We start from the raw sequence: 6,647 nt of genomic DNA, 5'->3' as shown, positions 1-6,647 counted from the left end.
GTATGTTAAAATTTGCACTTGTGAAATTAAAATTTGCACTTGTAAAACTAAAATTTGCACTTGTAAAAATTTTTCACACACATGTGATCTGAATTTGAAGTCACAAAAAGAAAAAAAACACGAGAGCTTGTAAAAAAAATCTGAACTTGTAAATTGAAATTTGCACTTGTAAAAAATATTCACACACCTGTATTCTGAATGTGAAGTCGCAGAAAAAATATTCACAAATGTGTAGATTGATATTTGCATGAACACAATGACAGCTGCAAACGTGTAATGCAACATTTGCAACTTGCAACTTTTTTTTTTACTCAAGTTCATTTTCCATCACAACCACAACTCAGTGATTACAACCTCTCGAATCTGTCACTGCAACTCCACATATGTGCTCTCGCATCACAAAGTGGCCAATCTGCGCCTTGACTTTTGCAACACTTGTTGCGATACATTTGGTGCAAAACTAATTTGTACCTGTGGACTTTTTTTGTTCTGCAAGTTCGTACATTGTATTCTACAACCTCTCACATTTTGCACCATATTTACCTTCATACCTCCCCCCGCCCCCCCACACCCACACACACACACACACACACACATAAGACATGCCTGAGACCAGAATGACTGTTGCCAGTAGAACAATGCACTGGAAGCATGTGAATTTGGGTAGCGTGATTTGTAACTGTAAATACATAATAAGACTATTGAGCTGGCAAGCCCTTAAAAAGTCTTAATTCTTAAATGTATTTTGTGTTTATAAAATTGTCTAAAACATCATGGCAGTTGAATACATCATGGTGTATTCATCTGTGCAGGGGCGCAACTACCCAGTGTCAGAGGGGTATGCAACAACAATTTTGGCGCCCCCAAAAAAAACAAACAAACATATAAATAAATAAATAAGTGTGCCCCCCGTTCTGATATGTTTACTACGTCCCCGCTGTCAGACATAGGCTAATTGTTATATTTTCCATCTCTGTCGGCACTATTTTTTCCCCAAAAAGGACACAGTGAATAGGTTGGTCAACAGAACTTCAAACCATACTGGACATTTAGTTTTGTGCGGTCTAACTAATAGAACTCCTACCTGATGTCATCACTGGGCTCATCTCTAGCTATCGCCGACCTCATGTCTGTCTCATTCACTCTTTGCCTGTGATCTTCTCCACTAAGACATATTGTCAGACAAACATTATGTAATAGATTTTCCATATTAGTTTTTCCATAATATTAAGAAATGAATCTGTTGGTATCAAGTGGCTCCCCCTACACTTCCACCTAATGTTAGACCTACCCGTTGCCTTCCCCTGTCTTTCCTGATCCCCATCCTCACACCTGAATGAAATGAACTCACTGTTCAATATACAGTAGCAGCCTCATTTTCATTTCATTTCATTTCATTTTTTATTTATTAAACAGGAAACAATTAAAGACAATCGGGCCTGACTCAGTGTAAAACTGATTTTCAGCAGGTTCCTGCTCTGCAGAACATAAACACCACATACACAACAAAAACTCCTAGACAGAAACAGTAACAATTCAGTTCTTAAATCAGCCTTGTGATGGCATTAGATAAGACAAATATTATGCATAAGGTTGTGCTGCTGTTTTTTTGGGATTTTAAAAAGTACAAATATGGAGAGCCACTTAGCACAGAGACCTTTAAATAGAGAGAGAGAGAGAGAGAGAGAGAGAGAGAGAGAGAGAGAGAGAGAGAGAGAGAGAGAGAGAGAGAGAGAGATGTGACCCTGTAATTACAGCTTCCATGTCACCCAACAGATGTACAGATGTATAGGCCTAGCCTGTATGTCTGACAGCTAATGGTAACACAACATATATTAATGATTCCATGGTAAACCAAAGTTATAGCATTAGTTATGTTTTCCAGATTTTTGTTATTTATTGTACATGCTACCTTATATTTTCCATTTTTCAGCTCAGCAACCTCAGTTCTGCATATCCTAAGCTAGCTGTAAACTCCCATTTGGCTGCTACATTCCCAGTGTTAGCTAACGCTAGCTGGTCTGTTAACATGAATATTTGCAAGCCTCCAAGCACAGACGTCACACTTTATATCCTACCCGTTGCCTTTCACTATCCACATATTTAACTGCTGTTGCATCCATTGACATGCTATCTCCTTTTCCCTCTTTCTTTTTCTATTTTTAGCCACCGACAGCTTTTTTGCTTTATCCATCTTTTCCCACTCGCAATATTACGAATCCTACTATGGCCACGCCAAGACCGGACCCGCCGTTCAATAGCCCGGGTCTTGGCGTGGCCATAGTAGGGAGCACCCATTGACATATATAAATGGGAGCGCCCCCCCGCTCCCTCTTCTCATCTATGATGGAATCTTATGAGACAGGGCGCCTACTCAAGCCTGTAAGTCCTCTACAATGTTATATAATAACATTGAGGAAATGCAGAAATGATTTAGAAACGCACAAAAGCAGCTACAATTAGAAAACACCAAAACAAATATTTTTAACTTTTTTTTTCTTTTCTTTTTTAACCATCGCTTTGGCGCCCCCACGGTGCCCCCTATGCGCCACATATAGCGCATACCCACTTTTTGCGCCACTGCATCTGTGGTTGCAATGTGTTTATATTTGAATAGTAAAAGTCCGCAATATGTTCTTTTTTTGGGCTAGATTAAACATTTGGACAAATGTCAATGTTGTCGTTTTTAATAATTGTTAAGTAGATGAGATGTATTAATACTTAAATGTTCTTACTTGTGTGGCAAACTGTCTTAAATGTTATTTTAAGAAGCATTTAAAATGTCTAAAAAGCCTTACACCTGCTCATGCCTGCAGACATCCTACTACTACTAGGGGTCCCTAACTGAAATGCAGTTCTTCGCTTGAAAAAGACAAAAACACTGATATAATGTTGAAATCTTTGGTCTATGGTTATTACTGTCCTGAAACTACAACAACGCAAGACAATGTATATTTTATTGACAAGCCATTTTTGGTGCTTTAGCACTATGGGAACGGCCACCTGGAAAGCAAAAAGAAGCTGTCCTCCCTTGTCATCCACTGACTGCTCAGCTTTAACAGTGTAGCCAAAATGGGTTACATGCTGCCAGTCCGACATGGCGCCACTCCGACATGCTACTAATCCTAACTCCCTAACCCTAACCCTAATGGAAACAAAAATTGGCGGGGTGGTGGGACGTTTGAAAACAATGGAAGTGCCGCCACTCTGACAATGGACCTTTTTCACAGCAGACATGTTGACTTGTCATAGTAGGAAAAGCACAGCTGAAATTGATAACCTTAACGATGGCTCAGTTCCATCAAGTGTGCCAGTAAGCTATTTCAGTGAGTCAGCATGCACAATACCAGGGCCTCTCCTATGTGGAATGCAACTATCATTAATGGATTTTGAATACACCTGTGCTTTTCCTACTATGACATGTCAACATGTCTGCTGTGAAAAAGGTCTATTAGACGTCAATGTCGGAGTGGGGGTATGTCGGAATGGATGGCGGAACCCGCCAAAATGTCAGATAGTTGTTGGATGCACAAACCGAAAGGAGGCCAGCCTGGGTTGTGTTTCTACAGAATCCCATCTCAGAACGAAAACCCAGAGAGGAAGACATTGTGGATTTATGCAATTATACGTGCCACTGACCACTGACACTGAAATTGACCACCCATGCAACCAACGCCTGTGTTGAGGCGGGCTTTACACCAATCACAACCGTTGAGGGGGACATTACGCAACGACGATAGCGCAGCGACGGTGAGCAGCTTTTTGTTTACATTCAACATGACGGCCACCGAAGCGCAGCTTTACCCGGATTGTTGGTCTGATTGGTTGGACTATCAAATGCGCCCAGAGGCATTTGAGCGGCGTCCGTTGGTCTACCCTTTTTGAAATGAACTGTCAATGAACCTTTCCCAGGCCCACTCTCAGTTACAATTGAGAAGGGTCTGGTGTCAACCAGGCTAGCTGTAATCCTGTAAAAATGCAAATCACCAAAAGAACTAATGAAATGCCTCCTCGCCTCTCCTGTGTATGGGTCTGAGCTCAAAGTGCGTCATTGCCAACAGTAGTCATGTCTGTTTTAAACATTTACTATGATAATATTAGCTCTTTACTTGTCACACGGTAGATCATTTATTTGGTTATAATTTTGTGCAAGTATGTTTTGGTTTGCTGTGCATTTTTATTAATTTATTTGCTGTGCTATATTTATTGATAAAATTGCTTTTGGTATTTTGGTTCATATAATTGTTTTTTGAATTTCTGCCGTGCACCCCTGTTGACGTAAACTGACAATCTAAGCCACCAGTTTTGGGCAGGGGCCCAAAGGACCAATCATTGACCAGGAAATAGGGTTGTAGGTGGGGCCACTGGGGCAGAAACCAGGAAATACACGGGAGGACGACAGGTGAAAAACTACAAAAGGAGAGAAGACACAAATGAGAGAAGTGAGCGGAGGTGAGCACAAGGAGAAACACGGGTGAAGGAGTGACGTACTGACGGGATGTAGCCACTCACTGGGAGAGCGGCGACGGCTGGACGGAGCTGTTGGACACCAGACGAGCGTTCCATGAAATGGTGGGTCACTGCCTGAGAGTCCTTGAGCAGCCAAACGCCGCTGGACACAGACGAGCGTATCGGGACGTGGAGTATCACCGCATGAGAGTTCTGGAGTGGCGCCGAATTAGGCTTCCCCATTTTTGTTTTTTATGTGGACCTCTGGGTTGGGACATTTTCTTTTAATCTTTTTAGGTTTTATAAATATTTTCCTTTTTTCAAATTGTGTTTTTGTACCAGTCTTTTAACATCTTAACACAGTTTACACTTATTATTTTATCCGTACCCTGCCCTTGTTGTCTTTACAGATATAATATACAAAGACCCAAGAATTCCAGTAATTCCCGAAGAGCATTTTAGTACGTCAGTGGTGAGAAAAACTTCCTTTAAGGGAGAAACCTGGGACAGACCCAGGCTCTTGGTAGGCGGTGTCTGACGATGCCAATTGGGGGTGTGATGAACAGTGGCAATAATAGTTACAATAAAGATAATGGAACAGTGACTAGAAATAGTAGTTGTAGTAGTTCATGGCATAGCAGGGCACTGCAGGGCGTTACAGGACATAGCAGGGCACAGCAGAGCATAGCAGGGCGTAGCAGGATGTAGCAGGGCATAGCAGGACGTAGCAGCAGGACCACAGCGACAGCTGCAACCATGACTTAGGTGTCACCCTAATCCAAGGAAACATGCTGGGCGAAAAAAAAACATAAGGACTCCGGGGAATAAGCTCCCCAGAGCTAGGTTAGTAACAAGCATTTCTGGGACATGGATGCACACAGATGGAAAGAGACTGTTGCTCAGTGTGTCAAAGGAAGGCCCCCGGTAGTCTAAAACTATAACAGCATAATTAAGAGAGACCGGTTAAGGAGAGGAGCCTGACAAATGTGACGACTTTGAAGAGAAGCAGAGAAGGGGTGCCGCATGTGCAGACACACACCATCCCCCGGTCTGGCTGAACGCTGCAAGTCCTCCCTCCATAACTATAAGCTTTATCAAAGAGGAGAGTTTTAAGTTTACTCTTAAATGTGGTGACGTTGCCTGCCCCCTGAACCCAGACTGGAAGCTGGTTCCACAGGAGAGGAGTCTGATAGTTGAAGGCTCTGGCTCCCATTCTACTTTTAGAGACTCTAGCAACCACAAGTAACTCTGCATTCTGGGAGCGCAGTGCTCTAATGGGGTAATAAGGTACTATGAGCTCTTCAACATATGATGGTGCTTGACCATTTAGAGCTTTGTAGGTCAGAAGACGGATTTTAAATTCAATCCTGGCTTTTACGGGAAGCCAATGGAATGCAATACAGGAGAAATATGATCTCTTTTCTTAATTCTTGTCAGAACACACGCTGCAGCATTCTGGATCAGCTGGAGAGTATGGAGAGCTGGAAAGGGTTTTATTTGAGCATCCTGATAGTCCAGCCTGGAAGTAACAAATGCATGGACTAGTTTTTCAGCGTTGTGTTGAGACAGGATGTTCCTAATTTTGGCAATGTTACGAAGGTGAAAAAAGGCTGTTGAGGTTGAAGAGATTGCTGGAGTGGACAGAGTTTACATGTAGGCAGTGAACACCAGTACTGACTGACAGCTGAGGGTGCAGACACAATGAACACAGTGCACACAAGTGTTGTTAAAATCCAGAGCTGAGATGTGTGATGATCAACATCTGAATGAACAATCCACCTCAACCGTGACTTCACTGTGCTGGAGACGAAAGGAGAAAGTGGAAGGAAGAAAGAAACAGAGGCAGACAAAAGAGAAGACAATAGACCAATGAAAGGAATCAGGAGGGATTGAAAGAAACACTAGCAGACAACAAGGAAGAAAAAGAGAGAAGGTGACTGGGAGAGAGGTAGGGAAGATAAACAGGTTACGACAGAAATAACACAAACAGGAAGTTGGTGTCAACGGCAGAGGAAACCACATCTCTGCACTTAGTAACCACCTTCTCTCTCTTGCTCTCTCCTCCTCTTCTCTGTCTCTCTGTCTTCTCTAAAATCTACATTTTCCACTCACCTACTTCAAAGACAACAAATCAGGTCAAACACAACTCAGATCATTTTACTGAAAGCAAAAGGTTTACAGTATTAATCCAAAAAATC

At 42.3% G+C, this 6,647-nt stretch overlaps 1 protein-coding gene across 3 annotated transcripts in view; it reads right to left on the bottom strand.

Moving 5' to 3' along the window:
* Positions 1-6,580: 6,580 nt before the first annotated feature.
* cd5 (CD5 molecule) overlaps positions 6,581-6,647 on the bottom strand; it is a 9,210-nt gene continuing 9,143 nt past the window's right edge. For all 3 annotated transcript variants that reach the window (XM_028604597.1, XM_028604608.1, XM_028604603.1), the window contains one exon: positions 6,581-6,647. This exon is cut by the window's right edge and continues 1,362 nt beyond it. The gene's annotated coding sequence lies outside the window, so the exon portion shown is untranslated.

Source organism: Perca flavescens, chromosome 2 (assembly GCF_004354835.1).
Source record: "Perca flavescens isolate YP-PL-M2 chromosome 2, PFLA_1.0, whole genome shotgun sequence".
NCBI lineage: Eukaryota > Metazoa > Chordata > Actinopteri > Perciformes > Percidae > Perca > Perca flavescens.
Note: the sequence above shows the minus strand (reverse complement) of the source record. Positions and strands in the feature narration are given on the sequence as shown.